The sequence below is a fragment of the Podarcis filfolensis genome, assembly GCF_964270895.1.
Source record: "Podarcis filfolensis genome assembly, chromosome: 2".
Lineage (NCBI taxonomy): Eukaryota > Metazoa > Chordata > Lepidosauria > Squamata > Lacertidae > Podarcis > Podarcis filfolensis.
The window spans coordinates 38,888,037-38,911,701 of NC_139605.1; positions in this window are offsets into that span (position 1 = coordinate 38,888,037).

The following is a 23,665-nucleotide window of genomic DNA, read 5'->3' on the forward strand; positions in this document are numbered from 1 at the left end:
ACAGCATTTCAAATGCAATTCATGCAAACACAGCATTTTATGTATATTAAATTTAGAACTTTAACAATGCACATGTTGTCTGAAAGGTCAACGTTTATGGGATCAGAAGTGAGCAAAGGTCATTGTGTTGGTCCATAAGGGGAAATCCGCCATTGGGCAGTAACTGTATTAGGTCCATTCAAAATGTCACAAACACAGTGAGTGGGCTTCCAAATTCTCCAGAACTCTTCATTGGGCAAGATGTTACTTCAAGCAAGATGTTATGGGCATCTTTCCTAGTTTTGTGGTTTGCTTTCTGCTCTTGTTTTGGCTTGGAAGGAGTCACAATGTGTCAGAGAAGTTGCATTTACTGGAGAAAGAATAAGCAGAACTCTAGGAAGCAGTCAGAAAGCAATGACCTGTTCACACCAACGGAGGGAGAAAATGAATACATAGTATATTTTATTTGTGAAACACGTTTTCTCCCAGTTCTCGTGAGAGATATTCACTGCTTGCCTTTGGTTGCATAGCGTCAAAGGTTACTATGCCATCATTTGGCTTTATGGCTATATGAACTCTTTTAACTGCAGTCAGGAAGTCCGAGAGGGAAATAAATTACTCTCCACGCATAAGCTGCAAATATATTGTGAGCCCAACCTCAGAGGCCTTTCTACCCTTTTATACAAATGAGTAGTTCTGGGTCACACTCTCGGTGCACCCAAATTCCAGTTTCCATCCATGAAGAAACCCCAAGGCCCGCCCTCTAGCATTCTGGAGTTTGCCTAAAAGCGCGCGTTCCTGCCCCTTTTCTAACGAGCTCATTTTTTATTTGAACTCTAATTTCCCCTCTTGGACAGATGTCAGTAGTGAGGCAAGCAACTCACTCAGCTCTCCCATGTGAATCGCCACGTCTCGGTACTTCGGAAGAAATCAAGCATGTTATTATTGCAAGTGCCATTTTTGTGTGGCATGAAAGGAGCAGAGAGGTGAACCATGACTGGGAAGGGCAGAGAGGCAGAGCATGGTACAAGAATGTAGGCCGTTGTGGCTTGTTTGTGCAGACTTTACATTCCGTTTTGCTTCTAGCAACAGTCCCGAAGCAGGTTTGCCAACTTCCCAACTGCCCTCTGCAGCTATGTGCTTAACAGCACCTTGGTTGGTAGCAATTAGCTAGTGATCACAACAGCCATCTCTACATCATGAGAAGCTTTGCATTGTTTATTCCTGCAAGTCAAGTGCCAGCTGTTAAAGACACATCTACAGGAGCCTGTTGGGAAGTTGGCAATCCTATTCCAAAGCAAGTCTTGTGCTGAGTGAAACCATATCTGGAGCCAAGACAGAGTCTTATGAAGCAACCCAGAAATAGAATTGCGTGGACAGGCGGAGTCCCCCCAACCCCAGGCGACCCCCAAGCGGAATAATGACTCAAGACAACGTGCTATGGGATTAAAATTGGCCACAACTTTATTAAGTTTCAGATTTAGGGAGACCTTGGCTCAGGCATTGGGCATTTATCCATCCCAGTCCCCAGCCAGGGATCTGGGAGACTTCAGGGTTATCCAGAATGTGTGGAGGTTGGGCTGGCTCTGGAGAGCATATGTTCAAGCAGAGAGCCCACCCCCCGTTTTGCCACCGTTGGAAGGGAGAGCAATGACAACCTCTCAGCATATGACCAATGCCTCCCCTCAAGACCCAGGGGAACCCTGGGATCACCACCACAAGGGGGGCATGGATCACTGCTTCACGCCCCCCCCCCCCCATTTAGGAAGATAGACTAAAGGATTCCGCCCAAGGCCTGAAACTGCCAAAGTTGTGACATTTTGCTACGGGAAAGGCAAAACCTGCCAATGCAGGAAAATTCTTTCTGGCCCTTCAACAGTGACCCTGATGTAGCAGCGCCTGTGTACCTGTGAAGAAGAAGTTAACCTGCAAAAGAAGACTTAACTGAGGGAGGGAGAAGCTCTGGAGCTGACTGCCACTTTGCAGGTAAGATTCAACTTCTGTTGTGTGGGCAGGACGGTCCCTCCCCTTACCTGGCCAATCCCCTGGCAACGCCTGCCTCCCCAGGTGGGATTGGACAATTGGCTGAGGTAGGCGGGGACCTCCAGGTATCCAGCCTGGGGAGGATGAAGCCAGCCCGAACTACCAGGAGTCGCACTGGGATCCTTGGGGCTGCACGCGACCACTCAAAAGGCTCCCCCATTTGATGTCACTGTGTTCATCATTTCCTTTTATCCAGCAAGGTCCCAGTGCCTTTAACAGCTGCCTAACAGGAAGAAATTCAGCAGGTGAAGTTTTCAACATCATAACATTTCTGCTCAACATACAGTGTTAAACGTCCATGAGACTGTCAATAAGAAGTTGGCAACTCTACTCAATGACTCATTAATTTTATTTTGTTGGTGGGGTGGGGAGCTACATAGGCATAGGATATAAAATCATCTCATCCTCAGAAAATCATAATATAGAAACACTGGAAAATGCAGGACTTTTAATGAGGTAGAATCCCCAAGCCATAACGTTATCACCCCATCTTAAGGCAAAGTTGCAATCCCAGATGTAAACTTGCATTAATCAGTTGCGGTGAGTTTCATGTTCCCTGGGACCAGTGATGGCACCAAAGTTTGCAGTTATTTGATCCTTAAAATGAATTTGACCAGCTCATATTGCCCAGCTGAAATTCAAGTCAAATATATTCTGCAGCTCCCCAGTTGCATCATCGGCCTCTAAATGTGTTCACTAGGCCAAAGTCTGTAAATGCAGGCACCAAAGTTGTTTACTGTCAGCTGCTTGCTCTCATTCATCCTCTCATTGACCTCTGAAATTCATGTGAATTATTTGACAGTATTTTTTTTTTTTACTAAACAAATCATTCATTCATTCATTTATTAAATCAATACCCCACCTTTCCTACAAGGAGTTTTCCCTAAGGCTGCTAACTTCACCCTCTGGCCCTTGTTTATTCATTGTTGTGGTTTAGTGAAAGATAACCATCCCCTGTCTTCCATTAATGTAGCTTGACCAGTGCATACCACCCTTCAACCAAAGATCACAGGGCAGTTGACCACATAAAAATACAATACGAGAAGGCAAAATACATCATCAAAAAACAAAAACAATAACTCCCCTTCTGCAAACACAAAAACAATAACTCCCCTTCTGCAAACACAAAAACAATAACTCCCCTTCTGCAAACACATTTAAAAGGCCATGGAATGTTTAATCAGCCAAAGACCTGATTTTAGAGAAACCGTTTTGCTGGGTGCCTAAAGATACACAATGAAGGTGCCAGGCGAGCCTCCCAGGAGAGAGCTTTCCACAAAATATTGAATGAGGATGGGGTGCCATTTTGACCATCACCTCAGGACCATCACCTTGAGGGCAGCCAATCACAGCTCTCTGTCCTTATCACATATCCCCTATATTCTGCTTGCCCCCCTCTTCATTCTTTATGACTTCTGTCATGCTAAATTATGTAATGGGCCTCACTAGTTCTCCACTGAGCACACTGGTGCTAGTTGCACTTTCTAAAAGAAGCTCGCACATAAGGCTTTCCGATTGAAGAACCTGAGTGGCCTCTGAGGTGCAATTGTTTTTGTGTTCACAAATCTCACTGTGTTTCCTTGCTCAGAGACTGACAGGTCTCTCTGCTTCCCCACCCCCATCCCCCTGCTTCAAGAAGTGTACCTAATTATTCAGCGAGTCTTCCTGTTCGGGTACCTGCGGACTCATTTCACCTCCCATATTTCTTTGGAGTAAGTAGACTTTGTGTTTGAATGATGTGAAGACGTTAGCTTGACGTGACAGGAATTTACGGCGGCTGAATTGCCTGCCCATCCCTCAGGACCAATAAAAGCATTGCACTGCGTGAGGAGACATGGGCCACAGCAACTTTCCTAGGCCAAGGCAAAGCAAAGTGGCTTCTGGTGATGGGAGATATTTATGGGTTTACTAACAACTTTGACTTTAAAAAAACAACCCTGAGAGTTACTGAGCAGGGGAAGAAACAGTGGACTAAACACAGCCATCAATCTGACTGGAAGTCCCGGGAGGAGAGAAGGGGACAGGTCTTACTTATGGCTCTTTGCTTATTTAGAGACTATAAAGGGAGACCATGGGCAATAGTGATGCAAATTTCTCTATGCTGCCCTGGAACTTCCCCACAAGTTTTCTCCTTAGTCTTGCTTTCTTCAACACTTCACCCATACAGCTGATTTGGGTTTTTTGTACAACAGTTTAAAGCTACCCTTCTCCTATTGAATGAGTGTATGCTGTGTTAGAAGAGGGGTGGTGCGTCTGGTGGGAGACATGTTGTGTTCCTTCTGGGGTAGTTTGTCCACCTTTGGTCCCCACCCTGCACTCAGCTCTCACCTGTGGCTCCTAGAAGCTGTCAGCATGTGATAGTGGTCACACCCTAAGAATGACTTCATAGCTGGTTAAACCAGGTGAGGGTAGCCAATGGGTCTCAAGCCCTCAGTGAATCAGGACTTTGGAATTAGTGAACTAGAATTGCATGTGAAGACAGCAGATTGAGCAGAAGAGACCAGTAGTGGATCCAATGGTCAAGAAGGTGATTTGTGCATGTGCTGTGGAGGGAAGTGAGGGACAGATGGGGTTCATAAATCTGGGAAGGTAGCCCATCTAGGAGAAGGTAACTCCAATCCTAAACCTCCACTGCCTTGCAGGATATCTTCAAAAGAAAAGGCTAAGGAGTAAACCCTTACTCCTCAGTAAGGTGTAACTACACCCATTTGGAGGGGATTCCTTAAGATGGTTGGATGGTGCCTTGCACATCTCCTTCTGGCAATTCCGGCAGCCAAGCTGGTGCCAAACATGTTGCTCTGCTTTCCTTTGGACCACATCGCTGAGGCCAAGAGGGGAAGTCTTGTTGTCGTTGTCAGGGCAGCCCAGGACCTCCTTAAGCACTGCCCAGGGTTGTGTCTCAGAGAGTTCATTTCAGTGCTGCTAACACAGAGGTTTACTTTACCCTCAGAGGCACACTCCATTGTCTCTCGAGACAGACAGATGCCAACAACAAGTCTCCTATTGAGAGAAAGGTTGGTGATGGAGCCTGAGTTTTGGGAAGCTCCTGAAACACAAGGGCTGGTGAGAGTTAAGGGAAAGCCCAGCAAAGACACCCACATACTTCTGCATACAGAAACCTGTCTCAGCTGTGCATTGATTACCTGAGTTTCCAAAGCCATACAGCAAGACTGAAAAAAAAGAATAAAAATATGAATAAAAAGGTCAGCTAGATGGATCAATTCAGTTGCTAAGGCAGCTTCCTATATTCCACACCAAATAAATATTTCACCCCCTGCACCCCTTTCCTCAGTTGCTTTATTGTATCTCTCGTCTTGAAGTAGGGGTTGTAATTCCCTCAGGGCAGGGACTTGCATTTGTGAGGAAACTTGCACAAAGCAGCAGGCACAATTCATCTCCTCCTAAAATTACAAGGCATCGTGTGAAATTAACAACCAGACATTTCATCAAGAATATTGTTCAGAGATAGAAATATAGCCAGGGTCACGAAAGGCTAAAATAGGAGATGAGTGGCAATGAATGAAGGCTGTCAATGAATTAAAGCATTTTGGTCGATTAATCACCTGCCTTTTAACTGATTGCCCAATCAATTAATTGATTGGATGTAAATGAATTTGCTCATTACCAAACCCCACAAACAGATGCCTTTTGAGATCTTGAATGAAGTTTGAGATCATTTACAGTTTAATAAACAAAAACTATCACTCATTGTTAGAAGTAAAGGCCAGCTTTAATAATTTTCCCCTTTGCTGTTACAATAGCATACCAGAACCAAGATAGCCTCAAATGATGAACAAGGGCGTCATTAATTTGTAACCCTGACAATTAAAATCTGCCCTTTCCAACTACAGTGCTAGCTGACTAATCTGCCATTTAAGCTGATTAAAGATTGCAGCCCCCAGTATTTATAAAATGATGCAAACATAATCCCCTCATTTCAAAAGCATAAATCAGTCATCAGAAACTAGAGAACAATGTCTATCTCTGCCCTATGGTGGCACATACTTCCTCTAACTTATTTTGAATTGGCCACTGGTGGAAACAGTATGAGATGGGTCACTTTCTTGGCCTATTTCGTCTGATATGCTATCTAATAGAAATGTGTTTCACTTGGCTTGTTTCTGGTTTGAGACTGAGGCTGCAATCCTGCTTGCTAGGGAGTAGGTTCCATGGAATTCATTGGGTTTTACTTCTGAATAAACATACAGTGGTACCTCGGGTAACATACGCTTCAGGTTACATACGCTTCAGGTTACAGACTCCGCTAACCCAGAAATAATGCTTCAGGTTAAGAACTTTGCTTCAGGATGAGAACAGAAATCGTGCTCCGGCAGCGCAGCAGCAGCAGGAGGCCCCATTAGCTAAAGTGGTGCTTCAGGTTAAGAACAGTTTCAGGTTAAGAACAAACCTCCGGAATGAATTAAGTGCTTAACCCAAGGTACCACTGTATGTGGAATTGCACTGTACATCTTTTAAAGAATGACAAAGCACTTTAGGTACAAGCAAGAACTGGCTAATGATGATGATGATGATGATGATGATGATGATGATGATAATTTATTTATACCCCACCCACCTGGCTGGGATTCCCCAGCTGCTCTGGATTTCTTTTAATGTTAATAACTAGCATCTGTTCCAGAAATGCAAAGAATCATATAAGCAATAGTGGTCACAAATATTAATACACCAAGTGCTGCAGCAGGATTCAGACATGATCTGGCAGCAATTGTTCTGCTGGGAGGGGGGGTGGAGGGACTTGTGCCCAGGCACTGACCTCATCAGAGCCTGCTTTTAATTTGTGAGACACGATAGCGATCACGTCATAAAAACTGCACAGCTCCATGTTTCCTCTAAGTTATCGCAAGCACAGGTCCCCCTTGGGATGAAGAAATATATCCAGTAACAAAAGGAGTCCAAATGAAAGGAAGCAAGACTCAGAGATGCTTTGATAAGCTACATCTTGTATTCCACGCTCCAGCCCTTCTGTTTGAAATCAAGCAGTGGATGATGAAAGGAATGAGTGGCAACTTTAGAGTGAAAGAGTCTTTGGGGAGATTGGCGGGCAAGGAGTCAAGGTGATTGCTTTGCTCCCTGGGAGCTGGCGCATGTCGTCGCCACATGAGATGCCAGCTGCTGAGACCCACCCCCACAGTCTGCCGCTGCAGTCAGTGTCATGGCCCCTAATTCCTATTATTCATTTACCCAAACAGGAAACCTGTTATTAGCGGTGTTTGTGCAGATCTAACCAGCGGTGCAATCGCTGACATTCACCCCCTCGCTCAGGCACAAGGGAGAGAATGCAAAGCGTGCCAGATGTGAGAAGCCAATCTCTGCAGCATGAGAAAATTATTGTCACTAATGCCGGGCTTCACATGAAAGGCAATGATGGGTTAATCACAGGGCACAGTGTGCACCCTATGTTTACAGAGCCATGCGCCTACATGGAAATCTGTGCCACCTGGTGGACACAGTTCTGGCCTTGAGCATGGGATTCAAAGGTCAATGAAAAGCATATGGCTAGCTGGTCCTTCAGATTCAGAAATTATTATCGATTTCCATAAATAACCCAGGCCAGCCAGATTATTTTGGATTATCTGTGTGCAGCACCACTTTCTTTAGTGGACTGCTAGTGGACTGGATTAAGCCCAAGGATATTGGCTCCTTCTGCCAGTCACATGCATCTATCCCTGTTTCCCACTCCTAAGTCTATGCTACCTGACTCCATCCATGGGTGAGTGAATGCAGCTATGAAGAGAATGACTTCTCTAAACAGCTATCAAACTGTTTCTTGTGATGAAAATTCAATTTGTTTATTTTTATTCACTTATTAAATTCAAGACGGGATGTGTCAAGTTGTGAGCTGTTAGAGTGTTGGACTAGGACCTGTGAGACCAAGACTCAAATTCTCACTCCAGCCATGATGTTTACTGTGTGACCTTGGGCCAGTCATCGTCTCCCAGTCTAACCTAGATCACCAGGTTGTTGTGAGGATGAAAGGGCGGGGGAGAACCATGTAGGATTCTTTGAGCTCCTTATAGATATGATCAGGGCAACGAACAAAATAAATAATGACTCTAATGCTTGTTGAATGCACAGGACATGGCATCTATCCACCTCCAACCATCCATGAAATTATGTGTTGGATGCATAATTGCCCTTTCTGCAGAAAGGACTGAGATTCAGTACAGGCTCCCAATGGAAGAAAAGGGAAGATTTCTCTCTTTCCCCTTTGTACCACCTCCTTTGCTGTTCTTTAGAGACTCCCAAGTGGCTTTTTTGGGGGGGTGCAGCAGAAATGGGTGACTATTCTTCCCCCCTTTCTCCATAATGAAAGTTCTATGTGTGGAGTTCTGTCCATAAGGAGTCTGGATCTGCAGGCCTAATCCTCACTGGAGATGTTTGGGCTTTAAAACAAAAACCCACGAGTGAGCAATAACTAGTTGCTCTATGCACTCTTACGCTCCTGTTTCTGAGACTGTGCCACAAAAGACGATGTTACAAGCAGCAATAGGAATCGTGTCAGAGGCAGAACACACATGGTGAAGCAGCATCAGAGGTAATACAGTGGACTCTCAGGTTGCAAATGTGATCTGTCCAGGATGCACATTGGCAACCCGCAGTGGCGTGTCTGCGCACGTGCGGGTTGCGATTCGGTGCTTCTGCGCATGCACAAAGTGCAATTTAGTGCTTCTGTGCACGCGCGACCGCCGAAACCAGGAAGTAACCCGTTCCGGTACTTCCGGGTTTCAGCAGTCCGCATCCCGAAAAAACACAACCTGAAGCGTCTGTAACCCAAGGTATGACCTATTATAGGTTCCATCAAGGAACCTATTATTCTAGGGGCATCCAACTCCCAAAAGACTGCGATCTACTCACAGAATCAAAAACTGACAGTGATCTACCCCTTTTGGGGGGGTGCTTCAGGTCAAAGTTGTTGAGGTCAAATCTCTGTCTTCCATTCCAGCACTCATGGAAAAATGGAGGGCAGGGTGAGGGGGCGGGGCTGGATGCTCTTATGCAAAGGAAAAGGAGAACCTGTAAGTGGGCTGTGGAAGACAGAACCTGGGCATTCAGACAAGTAAAATTTCCTCATGTATGCAGGAAGCAGTGCTCTAAAAAAAGTGTGACATTTACTGTAATAGCTTCATGGTGAGTACTGGCACCTATTTTTCTAGAAAAAAAGCACTGGCAGAAAGGATCCAGGCAGAGCCAGCTTCATCAGAAACACGCTCTCTTTTTGGCCTGGCAAGCGCAAGAGAAATAAGTTCATCCCCCCCCCCCCCCGTTTCCAGGAAAACATCTTAACTTCTATCTGTATTAGATTGGTACAGCCTTGTGGGACTTGTGCAGCATGCTTGAGTCGACTGATAGATAGAAGCGACTTCCAGTGGTGCTACGTAATTGTTCAGAACAGAAGGTAAAATGTATCAGTGCAGCATGTATTAACCTAAAAACATTTCTTTGGCGTGAAACAGAGGTTGGGGAAGGGTTAGAATGTTCCCTGAACATTCTTAAACCAAGTTGCACCTGTATATATATATATATATATATATATATATATATATATATATATATACAGGTGTGTATATATATATATATATATATATATATATATATATATATATACACACTTTTTATTTCCTGCTATTACTTCTTTCTGGTGCTGCTTTGAAGTCATTCTCCCAGCTCCCTTTCCCTGAGCTAAGAGACCCTGGCTCAATCAGGGTCCATGACACAATAATACTACATAGTAATAGGAACATTAGCGGCTGTGCCCATGGTTCTGCTGCCTGCTAGAGCTTCCCCTCCCCACCCTATGTATCTACTAAGCTCTTTTTTCAGCTTCACAATCCCATTTGGGAAGCCACTTATACTGCAACCCTGCTTTACACCTGTTTGTACCATTTTCATGCACCCCATGTCCATGCCTCCCCCTACCTTTTGCCTACCAGATGCAGACCACCCCCATTATAACTTCCCACATCTTTCTCCTCCTACACATTGCATCAACTAAGCACCCTTTTCACCTTCCACTCCATTAGCAAGCCATCACCCCCTCCTTCTCATTTTGCTTGTGATGATGTACAAGAATAGGAAAGTTGCCATTTGCATGGCCAAGAAGCTTCACAAGCTTGGAAGCACCTCTAGGATCAAGGCCCTAACAGCCTAACCATTTAATGCTGACTTACTCTTGTAATTTTAGATATCCAAACTGCAGGTTATGCAAGAGCTGATGCATCTGGAGCATCTGATAACTTTGTAGTTTCCAAAACCAACCTACCTATGCCTGTGGGACATTTGTGTTCAGGTCAGGTGGACCTTCCAGCACTCGAGCAGATCTCAAAGCAGCAGATGTAATTCAAAGAGCAACATTTATTCCATGTGTTCAAAATCAGCTCAGAAACAGTGTCTGTTGATATCAGTGTGAGCAAGCACCAGCAGCTTGATAAAGGCCATTGTTTGCTTAGATAGACTTGGCCTCATGCATGGTTGTTAGGAAAAGCCTTCTGTACCAGGAGGAGGGTGTCCAGGAGCAGAGGGAGCTGCTGGAGTGGAAAATCGAAGGCACTCTCAAAGAAGCATAGAGATGACTTTGCTAACCAGGCTTCCCCTCGTGCTTAGCAACGAGCGCTGATGGGCTCCTGGGAGTTTTCACTGGTTGGGAGTCTTGTTCCTTGGCAGGAATGTGATGTTGGCTCTTTAGAATGCTGCTCAACCTGTAATCTTTAGCCAAGCAATAGCAGACAAGCTGGCCAAATGAACAGCAGGCTTGGAAAGGAGGTTATTTTGGAGGCTTTGCTTTTTTCAAAGGACAGCTTGGCCACATGACTGGGGACTCTAATCAGGGAAGGTCTTGCTGTTTCAAGTCTTAGAGCCCAGAATCTGAAGGGATTCAATGAATCACCTGCCTAACTCCAGTGAGTTCATAGCATTTAAAGTCAGATTTGTGTATAGTTTGTGATGCTATGAACACATTGCATATATGCCATAACTGGCACTGGATTCATTCATAATCTTAAGAATTTCTGTTTGTTTGTTTGTTTGTTTGCTTATTTGTTTATTTGTTTGTTTAGAAGACCGCTTCTAATGGGGAGTGCATTGGCTCCCTGTGCAGCCTGAATAATGAGGCAAATCAGAGTGATTTGGGTCATGATCTCAACTTCTTGAGTTCGATTGCACCATTAACAAGGCATCTCAAGGCAGATCAGGAACTCCTTAAGCTCCTTAAGAATCATATTCTACCCCCCCCCCCAAAAAAAAAGTTGGATGCATTCATCATGACCTTCCACCCATGACCTTTTATTTGATGGACAGGTGCGACAAGAAAAAAACATGATGAACAATAACCCCTAGACCAAGGATGAGACTTTTCTTTTCTTTGCCTGCAAATTCCATCCACTTATGTTAAAAGGAAGTTATAACTGTTTTAAAATTCCTATTATATTCAATAGAGATGCAACAGAGCTTTGGATTTAGTAGATCAGATTTAGACCCAAATAATGAATCTAAATGCAGTTACACGAAGCAGATCCCAAATGCTACAATTATAGATAGAAGGTGAATCTTGTGGTCGCTGCTCACACCTAGTTTCTAGCCTTTAAAGTTATATAGATAGATTAGAAGATGTCTGTGATTATTAGAGGACTGGGTGGGAGAAAGAGCAAAGAATTTTTCCAGTAGTCAAGGAGCCATGACTAGAGGAAGCAGAGTTTATTCTGCAAAATAAACTACTGTGTCTAATTAACATAATTTATGCAGGCTGCCAAAGAATGCTTAAGACCTTGGTATGGCATTTTGATTTAGTGATTTAGCACAGAATACACACTGCTCACCAAAATTATCCTAGCAAATGATTATTTATCTTTTTCTTTGAAACTTCCATAGAAAATTCCATGATTTCCATCATTTTCTTGTCTCACTTTTTAACAGCTAAGAAGGAATGTGTGTCCTAAATCCATCTTTCTTTATTCTATAGCCTATCATGTCCCTTCATCTATCAAGAATGAGTTGCAGCAAATAATTGTTTTCCTTCTTATTTCTAACATCTTAGTAAATATTTGAAATCTGTCAACATCTCCCTTTATTAAATTATATGCCCAACTTCCTCACCCATACTAAATCATCCTCCACTAAGCTCCTGGTTTATAAAACTCCAAGCACAATGAGGATGAGTTATAAATAATCCTTCCCAGATTTTGAAATTTGCCCCAACAACTACATTATTTTCTCTGTATGTGAAATACTGACCTGCACCCTGTACTGCATAAGCCTGAAGTAATTCTTAACTTGCTGCATCTTTGACAAGAGGCTGTTGATACAACAGCAAAGCATTAAAAAAAAACAACCCCACTCATTTTGTTGACACCTCTCTCTCTCATTACAGTGGTACATCAGTTTACGAACTTAATCCGTTCCGGAAGTCTGTTCCTAAACTTAAACCGTTCTTAAACTGAGTTGCACTTCCCGCCACCGGTGCCCTTCCACCGTTCGGATTCCATTCTTAGACCGAGGTAAAGTTCGCAAACCAGGACAGTACTTCCAGTTTTGCAGAGTTCGTAAACCGAATTATTCGTAAACAGGACTGTTCTTAAACCAAGGTACCACTGTAGTAAACTAGAAGTAGGGTAACATTTTTAGCCTGAAGGCTGCTTTCCCTCCTGGTGAACTTCCTGAGGACCTCGTGCCAGCAAAAGTGGGTGCAGAAATGGTTGTGACTCTGACCTTCGTACTGTAGGCTACATTCCAACCTGAGATTTATATACAGACGTACACCTCTCCATTCAAGTAAGCAAAAGGCATTTTCACAGTTCTAGCTAAGCAATAGCACTGAGGGAAGGAGAAGGGCAGGGCCAGTGAAGTATGTGACCAGGAAGAAAGGGGTGAGACCTAAGGAGAGTCCCAAGGGTTGGATAGAGAGGCTTTCCAGGGGTTCTCACCCATGCAGTAAAGAGTACTGTAGGCAATGTAAGTGCGTATAATCAAACTACTGCCAATTCTGTGATCACCTGCATGGGAATCCCTTAACCTTGCTGTTCCAGGATTAGGTCCCTAGCCCACAAGTGTTGCTGAGCAGACATTTTGACATGCAGTTCTCCGATATTTTTTTGTTAATGGTGAGATCACACTGGAAACACATCCCGCTCCATAAACACACCTAAACCCACAGGCAGAGTTTGCTGAACGAACCACATGATCTTCATCTGCTGCAATCGTCTTCTAAGCAGTAACTGCCAGTCGCAACAAACTGTGCCAAATTACGTGATGGTTTATTGGTGTGGACAAGTAAAGGAGGCGAAAATGGCAAATTCATTTTCACTTGTATCATCTGCCAGAATTGGTGTGGATAAATGAGGAGGGTGACGACTGCAAATTCATTTTCACTTGTAATCACAGCCAGAAGTTTCTCTCGAGTCTCTAGAAAGAGAAACAAACGTGCAAAGCCCTCTGTCAAAAAAGAAAAGGAAAAGGAAAAGTGAGCTGGCGGCAGGGAGCTCTCAGTTATGGGAGAAGAAAAGGCAGGAAAAAGAGGGTATGATATCATGCTCCCAAGTTTCAGAGAGCTATTTGTTTTGCAGACAGTTCAAGCACTAAATTGAAAAAATAGAGGGCAGGGTGTTCTTGAAGATACATACCTGAAATTTGTTAGCAGAAGAAGAAAAAATGGATATTCTGCAAACGCAGAAGACTGTTGATCGCACATAAAGGGGGAAAGATGGAATGTGATGGAAAATGAGCATAGCTGTCAACTTTTCCCTTTTCTTGCGAGGAATCCTATTTGGAATAAGGGAATTTCCCTTAAAAAAAGGGAAATGTTGACAGCTATGAAAATGAGGCATGCAAAGCTTTTGTGTTGCCTGTCCTAAATGTCGTTTTCTGTTCTTTACATTCTCTTTGGAAAGAAACTTGTTGTACTGAACAAAGAAAGGCACTAAAGTTTGAGAAGAAAGCCCCCCAGTTATCGATACTCTTCACTATTAGCAAATCCACCCTCAAATTAATGGGACTTCTTCTGCTCTTTTTAAATGGGTGCAGATCACTCGTCTAAAGGGCATCTCCCAGATGGAAAAGCTGGGAGGCATCTTGACAAATTTCTCCAACTATTCTTTCATTTATCAGCTCAGTCGTATCTTACTTTTCCATACAAATGGTGCTCAAGTGTGGCTAACAACAATAAAAGGTCTGCCTCATCTCTCATGTGCTTTTCCTGTTACCTACAGCAGACGGATGACTAATGCTACTGAAACTTGTATTTCGCAGCTTGGAAATGCAAACTTCAATGACTCTTAATACTCAGGTCAAATATGAAGTGAGCATTCATGGCAAAAAAGTTATTCTCTAACTTTTATTTTAATCCAAAGATGAATAAGTGGCACACTCTCTCCCTTCCTCCATCCCAGTGCTAGAACAAGCTTGGTAAGAGGAACGAGGTTTGGAGTGAGACAGGCAGATAGGTGCCTGGGTGAGAAAGGATTTGGAAGCAAAGGATGCTGCAAGATGGATCAGAACCTATTGTGCTCCTGAGGACATCGGAAGAGGAGGACAGATCCAAATTTTCTTGGAATGCAAGAGCTTGAGCTATTCAGTTTTCAGGAAATCAGTGCCATTTTCCAAACTCAGTTCTGAGCCTGACTGGCATGAGTTTGCCCTACCACTGAGAGAAGAGATGCATACACAGAGCATTGTTCATAGTTGGTTTGTCATCTGAGTGCTGCAGAACAAGCACATGCAGCCAGCATGCTCTTTCTCAAGCAACTTTGTAATAGTGAAGAAGGAAGCAGGCAATGGAGGAACTAAGGATTCTTACAAAATCCTTCACATTTGAATCCCTCCCCCACCCCGCCTCAGATTTTGTTGGTTGGAAATATATGATTTTGTTTGCAGAGCAAACATTGCATTAGAAATCCACTGTGATAACCTTTTTAAATATACAGTGGTACCTTGGTTTACAAACTTAATCCGTTCCAGAAGTCCATTCTTAAACCAAAGCGTTCTTAAACCAAGGCCTGCTTTCCCATAGCAGCGGGGAACTCAATTTACAAATGGAACACACTCAACAGGAAGTGAAACATGTTCTTATTCCAAGGCAAAGTTCACAAACCAAAACACCTACTTCCAGGTTGGCCACGTTCTTAATCCAAATTGTTCGTAAACGAAGCTGATCTTAAACCAAGGTACCACTGTATATATATTTCCTGACTTCATTCAGACTGCTGCCCATCTGAAGTTTGCTGCAGTTTTCAGTTCACATCTTTTGTTTTTCTTACTGAAAATGGCATCCAGATTCCCTTTTGTAATGTGACTTGATCAATGTGAGTATGTGTCTAGCTAAGCTGTCAGGCCCCCAAAAGGTGCAAACTGAAAATTGTAGGAAACTGCCCGTGTGCCAACTCTGAAGCTGATTTTAGAAATTCTCCGAATTAAATGCAGAGTGGAATGTGAGGCAGAATCAACTCAAAGGACAATAATGAAACAGAACAGGGGACATCCGCTAGTTCCTAGAAGATATGCATTAGACTATGGAAGTGGCGGCAAGGGAGCCCAGGTGGCTGGTTCTGATTAATCAGAGCTCTGCTTTTAATCTGGAATTGAGCCATTAATCAACCCCTTAATTGCACTGATTAATTAATTAATTAATTCAACCTTCCTTCTTACATTTTAATGAGGTGTGGGGCTTTTGGCATAGTTGTAGCTTACTGGACACTGGGTTTTGAGCATGCTCCTTTAAAAAAATCATTGAATGAGGGCTTCTCCATTCTAGACAGGACAAGATGTTTTGCGTGGAAGAGAGTGTGTCAGTTTTGCACCACATGTGAGCAGTTATGAAGCTGTGGCTCCCCAAATCTTCCTTTCCTTAAAACTGTTAAATAATAATTAGGAACTTCTTCCCACTCCATATTAAAAGTGGCAGTCCTTTGAATGCATAGCAAAGTGTCCAGTTTGCCCAAACAATCTGAACTGCTAATGAAAAGTAAACAAGAACAGATCAGAAAGGAGGCATTTGGTATAAGTGAAGCATTTGGTTGGCCCCTGTGAGGGGATAATGCTGTCTTAGATGAGTCTTTGGCCTGATCAAACCAGATTCTTCTTGGGTTATCTGCACAATCTGTACTATGGAGATGGCAAATGCAGAGCCTTCATGCATATAGTTTGAATGTATTTGTGCTCTCTTTATCTATAGCGAAATAAAATACCAGTACAAAAAAAATATAAATCCAAGCACAGTCCTTAACAAAACTGCAGGGCATGACAAGAACTGTGATTAGATAAGCAATAGGCAAGATTTCAAAATATACACAGTTGATCATGAATATAATCTTTCACATGCATAGGGACCCTTGGGCAGAAGTCTTCCCTTCAAGAGCAAAGAAGTCGTATTTCCATTTATAAATCTGTTACTGTTGGATATTAGCATTTCAGTGTTTAGTTGTGTTGCCCAGAAAACTCTTGCCAATAACCTGTTCTAGATTTGTGCTATACGGTGCATTTCTGTGTATATCTACTTAGAAGTAAAACCCATTGAGTTCAATGAGACTGACACCCAGATATAGGCTTGTACACTGGTACCTCGGGTTAAGAACTTAATTCATTCTGGAGGTCCATTTTTAACCTGAAACTGTTCTTAACCTGAGGTACCACTTTAGCTAATGGGGCCTCCTGCCGCCGCCGCACCGCAATGCATGATTTCTGTTCTCATCCTGAAGCAAAGTTCTTAACCAGAGGTACTATTTCTGGGTTAGCGGAGTCTGTAACCTGAAGCATCTGTAACCTGAAGTGTCTGTAACCCGAGGTACTACTGTATGCCCTCACCTCTTTGAACAGGGTTTTTGTCTCTCACAGTAATGCACAAAAAATGCATCATGTTGTATTGAATTATACCCTCCCACATGCTGTTTTATGCATGACTCTGACATGAGGCCAAACAAAACTAACCCCAGTAATATCAAACCTGCTCTTAAACAACCCAAATCCTGCCTCCTTTGCAAAGCCTAGTTAACGTTTTTCCAGCTTTGGGAATAACTGAGGAAGGCTATAGGACCTAGAGCCTCTTTCCCAAAGCCCCACTCGAGCTACTTACAGATCTTTGGCTGATTGTCAGGAATGGTTTTGTACTTTGAATTGTTAAAACAGTACCAAAATAGTTTCTTCACTAGCTTAAGACTGCTAAAATAAAGAAAGGTAACCAGGAATGTATTTTTGCATGGAAGAATTGGAAGCTCAGCTTTGTTTAGGACCAGAAACAAATTCCAAGGTTTAGAGTATGCTCAGAGGCACTCTTTTTTAAAGTAACAATAACAACAACAATAGGGGTGCAATATTCCAAAGAGTGAAAATCCAGACAGAAATCACAAAAATATTCCGGACATATGGCAATCCTAAACAACTATGTAATCTAGTTCAGTTTTTTCTTGTGTTTTTTTTTAAAGACACTGGTTTCATCTTATTTATCTAACCAGTTTATAGGCCACTCATTGATCATTTCCACATCCATGTGAAACTCATACAAAACACAGTAGTTTTTGTCAAGTTTGTGGAGTTTATAATGTGTTTTTGTTTTAGCCTTTTTAAGTATTGTCCTACATTTGTAGAAAGTCTATGTGGCAAATACAATTTCCCTTTGTGTGAACAGGTAAGAAGGCTTCCATAATCTGGATCAGAATGTCGTTCTGTGTTTTCTCAGGCTGTTGATAGATCACAGATTACTTATACTGCCATGTAGAGGCAAGCAAGTTGGCTTGCAATTTTTGTGGGGTTATTTGTGAGACTTTATCAAGACATATACAGTGGTTTGTGTCCAGTGTACTGAAGAAATTTCCTTCTTCCTCATGTTCTGTCTTGCACACCAAGATTTAGCAAGAGTATTTTGCTGACTGGCTCACTTTTGTGCCATGGAACCAGGGTGTTTATAAAGTATTCCATTGCTTGACTCATAACTAGGAATCTGCCCTTCCTAGAAATTTATTGGAGCTTAAACTGAGGATTTTTCAGAAATATTAAGTGTTCATTATTAGGTCCGATATTTGATAGCTGTGGATAAGTAGTGCAGAGCTTATTTGCATGTATTTTCTTTCTGTTAGAGAACCCAATTACAAGTTGAATTGACTGTGAATTAAGTTTGGCTACCCATTGAGATTTGTAGTTGGTCATGCTAAAAATGTGAATGAACAACTAAGCACCTGTTTTTATGTGAAGGGAATGGTTAGGTTGAAAATGAGGATTAGCTGTGCTCACATTATGGCCTTCAGTAGTAGCATAAATGTTCTCTGAGGGTTCTGTAGGAAGTTTTGTTGTTTAAAAACTCCGGTTGAAAGTGGAAGCAATAGCATTGAAGAGCATCTGTTTGGTTGGTTAACAAGACTGTTTGTAATAAATACTTTTCACCCATGGTTTTGTTTTTGTATTAAACAATTATGTTTATTTTTATAATTTTGTATTTACAGGTGACTCCCCACTTACATGGGGTTCTGTTCAGTGGCCCCATGCACATAAGTGAAATCACATAAAGTGGGGAGCACCCTCTAAACACCCTCCCCACCGCTCTCTTATCAATCCATACCAAAAATACTGCACACACAAATATCGACTATTAGAATTGATTCTCTGGGAATGGCAGGAGGCTGGAGGAAAAGTGGGAAAGTGGCAGCTGCTGCTGCGCTACCCTGCACATCAGCTGTTGGGCAGGGAGCCTGAGCAAAGTCAACAAAGCCCCACCCCACTGTGCTTCAGGGCTTCCTCCATCCTCACTGACGTCCTCTTCAGGCTCTGGGAAGCTTCTCCTCATGAGCCACAAGGACTGTCCGGCTCTCTCTTGTAATTTCAGGGTTTGAAATGAATTACTAAATTATTTCCTGGTGCTGCGTGTATACGCAGTCACACGTGAGTCAGTCACATGTAAGTGGGATGCCTATATTGTTAAGTTAGTTGTATCTGTTTATTTGGGGCTTTCTTTTTCCCTCGGTGTTCCCTAAATGCAATACATAAATTCAGAGATTTCTGTGCTTAAGATACTGATGTTATGTGTGTTTCCTCAAGTAGCTTTTGCATGTTAAGGTTCCCCAACTGCCCTTGAAATAATTCACAGTAGACACAGAATTATGGTTTAAGGTTTTGGGCATAATTTTACAGCATGTGAGTGGTTGCTTAGGCATTGGTTCCCGACTAGCTGCACCAGACCTTGGCAGGGCAGCACTGACGCCTGGACTCCGGCAGACGTCAGTAAGGGAAAACAATCTGAGGGAGGGCTGAGCTGTACAGCAGTCTCTAACCTCACTCCAAATGCTCCAGGGGCTCTGGCGTGGCCCTAGCCCCTTGACAGGGGTTCGGACAAGAGCAAAGCAAGCCCCTGGAATACCCTTGCAGCAGCAACTTGGAGGGGCAGGCACAGCCAACCACATCCCTTCACCAACCAATTGAACCAATACCTAACCGCCAACCTTACAAAGTTGTGCCGATTTGCTATGCAGTAGGCAAAAACCAAATGGCACCAACCAATCAGTCTATGGCGAAATTCCTACCAGGCCCCTGCTCCAAAGCAGACGACCACATGACAGGCATAGCAAGGTCAATAAGCCCCTAAATATAGGGTGGGAGGGAGGGCAGGTGATCCTGTGCATGCAGCGAAAAGAGGAAGCTCAACAACACGTGCAGGGATATAAATAGTCCCTCGGTTGTCAATCACGAGCTCCCTGAGCCAAATTCCTTCCCCAGCAACCGAGGGGCAACCATTCGGGAGTTGAGGCCATCCAATCGTACCTGCCCCAGCAACAGCAGGGCAGTTTGGGTGACCTCACCGCAACACGTGCTCTCCGTGATGGAGGACATGATTTGTACTTTCCAGGAGGAGATGCTCAAGCAGTGATACTGATGTAGAATAGAATGTCCCTATTTTCATCTGAGGAATATTGCAGGGTATGGCATTTTCAAAACTATTCTAGCAGCAATTTTCTAGGGCTGAGAGAAAATCCTCCCCTTGAACATTCATGACTCCATTGAGACACTATGAGGAGGGAAAATGTTGGATAGTTTTGGAGGCATGAATTCTGAAGATAGGAATGCAAAATTCACTACTTGAAGCTCCTTGCTGCTCCTGGCCGCTGTGTTTAAAGCTCCATAATGATGCAGAGTCGTATTACAAAATGACACAGCATCATTGCAAGAGTCATTGTGGGGGGGGGGAATGGGGCCCTGCACTGGTTGCCTTCAAACATGACCCTTAAAAAAATCCCTTGGAACAATGCTACATTTATTTATTTGCACAAATTGTATACTGCTTATATTTAAATAAAACCCTAAGCCGTTTGCATCATTGGCTAAAACATCTTAAACAAACAGCAAATAACATAAAATAAAATACCAGGGAATTCCTTAATTCTAGAAAGCATAATTAACAACTAAATGGAGCATCCTCTTTAGTCTCAAGATAAATGTTACACTTAAAAGATGGCTACAAAAACGCAAGGAAAATCCGCGATAAACATAGCAAACAGCTAAACAAGTAAAATATTACAGATGAAAATCAACTGAAAAGCATAAATTCAACATTTTTTAAATAACATGAAAGACAATTAGTCAAAAGAAAACTCACTTCCCAACCACCATACATCAATCAATCATTCTAAACCAATCCAATTAAATTCCCAGCCCCCTCCCTGTACATTAAGAAACACAAATTATTCTAACTACAGCTACATTCGGGCCTATACATTCACGTAGCAATGCTCTTGTGTCACTTATGGAGATTTAAACTTGGGGACTTCCGGGTTGGCGCCTCCGGCAATGGTGGAGCTCCTCTGTTCGGGAGGAACTTGCTCCGTGAAATACAGGGTCTGACCGCCACGGCGAAGGTGGAGACCCATTGAAATCACAAGCGGGAGAAGCTTGTGAACCTGGGATTTGACTGGCACCTTTTGCGCCTCCCCTACTCGCGGGGAAACCCTGTTTTGGGGATCCGGAGCAACGTGGGGTGAGTGGTGCGGTGCTTTGAATCGACTGCTTCTTTCACGGAGTGAAGCCGCATTGCTGTTGCCGGAGAGCGCTGACTTTTTCCTGTGGACAATTGGACTTTAAACAACTACCCGTGAGTAGAACGGAAAATTGGATTTTTAAATATCTTAATTTGGCACTGAAGCGGGAAGGTCATAAACAGGAAGTCCGCCTTCCGCTTTTGTAAATAGACTGAAGCAAAGACGTTACAAGCTAAAATCTTTGAAAGCTTTTGGCAAAGGAATAAATTTCCATCGGCTTAAAATACAAAATCCCCCTTGGAAGCAGGAGAAGAGGGGGGAATTTTGGACCTAATTGAGCCTGCAGGAGAGAGTGAAAAATCAAATTACCACTGCTCTGAACCTGGGAACGGGCTGCCAGATGACGTTTGGAGAGAGTGCATTGACAGAACGGATTTGACAGCTAGCTAAATAAGAGTAAGATACTGTTTCCATTGTCCTTTTCTGCGTTTAATAAAGAGGAAAAGTAACTGAAAATTGAAACTATCTTTAATGCTTGAGACGTGCCTGAAAGAACTGATACAGTGGAGACTGTTTCCCTCTAGAGGGAGCTTTTGAAACTGTTACAGGAGTGTAACTGGGGGATTTCCAGCTGCAGATAAGGATTCTGAGAACCAGAGATTGACCTTGGACCATTTAAAAATGTTGACAGGAGAGGCCATTGTGACTGTTTTATGCAAGATAAGCTGTTCGCTGGGACAGCTTCACAAGAAGATGGATGACATGACTTTTAAAGTTGATAATTTGGAACAGAAAGTGACTAATTTGAGTCAAAAAGCGAACACCAACACAGAAATAATTCAGGATTTGGTACAGGAATCCACTTTGGCAGGACAAATGGTGGAGGAGAAGGAGGAGAAGGAGAAAGTTGCTGTTGTTGAACATAAAGTAGTACAAGCGGGATCCGTGGCTTTACAGAAGCAAACTGAAGACTATAAGTTGAGGCCTTTTATGATTGAATCTAGGAAAAGTCAGACTTTGAGGATTGGATCCCGGCCTGGACTGAAGAAGGAAAGTTGGAAAGATCCCTCTATGCAGGGATTAACTGACTTCTGGGACATGGACTTGGGCTTGGAGGAGATTGAAGTTTTGGGGGCCTTTGGATTTGGAGGAATCTTGAAATATGTTCTGAAATACTTTATGGACTTTAGCTTCAACTATGGAAATTTGGCTGACCTGTTCAGAAGGAAGAAAAGTATTGATAGGTTGGAGTTTCCCCGAGATTTGCTCTACAGCATTAAAGAAAATGAAGAAGACCTGCAGAAGGGACTTGGAAAAGAGTTAAGAGCCTCGGACATAAGATCACCAGGCTGATGGACTTTATGGAGTTGACGGAAAGGACTGGCAGAATCCGAAACCAGGGAGAGGAGATGGTGGAAGAAGATTGGAAAATTTAAAGTTTATATATAGACATATGGTAAAACTAATGAGTGATAGAAAAATGGTGGAATGATTTTTTTATGGGCTTAGCAGAAATGGTATAAGGAGTTAAGCATATATAAGTATTTTAGTTTTAATGGAAAATAAGGTTAAAAAATACATTATTTACAATATGATAGAAAATGGAGAAAGATGGAAAGGATTTGCTGAAACAATTAATAGAAGTGGAATACAAAAAGGGAGGTGAGAGGAGGTCGAGGAAACAAGGGAATGAAAGATAGAGTACAGAAAAGGGATGATGTATGTTTTTATATTGTTTTTGTTTTGTTTTATTTAGGGTTAAGGTTAGGGAGTGGGTTTTGTTTAGTTTAGTTTAATGTGTTTAGTTTTGAGTTTAGGTTGTGTTTTGCATTGTTTATATACTGTATTGTATTGTTTTTTTCTCTTTTGCTTTTTCCCTTTTGTCTTCTTTTCTTTTTATCTTTTCTCTTTTTGTAATCTATAAAAGTAATAAATATTATTTTTTAAAAAATAAACTTGGTAGCCAACAACAGTAAGAAAATTGGAAAGTGCCAGTGAGTTTTGCACCCCCGCACTCAAAATTGACCCCCCCCCCAAAAAAAAATTGAAAGAGGGAAGATAGTTTAGTCATCCCCTCACCTGCTAGTCTACTTTTGCCACGTCCTCCAGCACTGGGGCTGAATGTTCAGAATTCCAAAAGTTAGACCCATCACAAATATTTACAACTTAACAATTGTTTGGATCCAACCTTTGCCTTTTAACCTAAGGCCGCCGAAGCGCTGATTTTACCATCAGTAAGCTCTTCCCCCTCATCCCTGGCAAAGTTCTGAAAACAGCTTACTGAGAAACTAAATCACCCTCTTGACTGCCAGCAATGGGAAAGGTGCATGCAACCAGATCAAATTGAGAGAGATGTGGAGCATAGTTAACAATAAAACTGCGTGTTTCTACAGCAGCCCAGCCATCTGGAGATGGTTTTTTTAAGATGCTGACAAATATTTCCCTGCAATAAAACGTGTGTGTGTTCTTAAAAAAATAATGCTGTAATTGTGTACTGTAAGTTCCTAGATAAAGGAGGAACTCGGCAGCGCCACAAAACCAAAAGTGTAGCAAACCCTTTTGGAGAGGGGCTCCAGCTTTTACATTATGGCCTCCTGGAAGGCCTTCATTTAGATTAATGAAAGGGCTGCTTATTGATTATGTAACAGACATATGAAGTTTAATAATAATATACAAGAGGT